Genomic DNA, 849 nt, shown 5'->3' on the forward strand with positions numbered 1-849 from the left:
GGACGGGGCTCAAGCCCCGGGCCCGGTCCCCGGCCCCAGTCCCGGCTTTCCAAACCCTATGCCGGGCCGGGGAGAGCCTCCCCTGGGCCCCCGGTGGACCCTCCGTCCCGGGCGCCCCGGACCCCCGGCCGGATTGCTGGACGGAGGGGTACCAGCACCCTCGGGGCCTGGCCAGATGGAGTTCAAGCCCCGGGTCCGGTCCCACCTTCCGAACCCTAGCCAGGCTAGGGAGAGCCTCCCCGGGAACCGGTGGAGCCCCGTCCCCAGCGCACGGACCCACTGGTGGCCTGCGGGACAGGGGGCTCCAGCACCCTCGGGGCCTGGCCAGATGGAATTCAAGCCCCGGGTCCGGTCCCACCTTCCGAACCCTAGCCAGGCTGGGGAGAGCCTCCCCGGGAACCGGTGGAGCCCCGTCCCCAGCGCACGGACCCACTGGTGGCCTGCGGGACAGGGGGCTCCAGCACCCTCGGGGCCTGGCCAGATGGAGTTCAAGCCCCGGGTCCGGTCCCACCTTCCGAACCCTAGCCAGGCTGGGGAGAGCCTCCCCGGGAACCGGTGGAGCCCCGTCCCCAGCGCACGGACCCACTGGTGGCCTGCGGGACAGGGGGCTCCAGCACCCTCGGGGCCTGGCCAGATGGAGTTCAAGCCCCGGGTCCGGTCCCAACTTCCAAACCCTAGCCAGGCTGGGGAGAGCCTCCCCGGGCCCCGGTGGGGCCCCGTCCCCAGCGCCCGGACCCACTGGTGGCCTGCGGGACAGGGGGCTCCAGCACCCTCGGGGCCTGGCCAGATGGAGTTCAAGCCCCGGGTCCGGTCCCACCTTCCGAACCCTAGCCAGGCTGGGGAGAGCCT

Source organism: Lissotriton helveticus, chromosome 1_2 (assembly GCF_964261635.1).
Source record: "Lissotriton helveticus chromosome 1_2, aLisHel1.1, whole genome shotgun sequence".
Classification (NCBI taxonomy): Eukaryota; Metazoa; Chordata; class Amphibia; order Caudata; family Salamandridae; genus Lissotriton; species Lissotriton helveticus.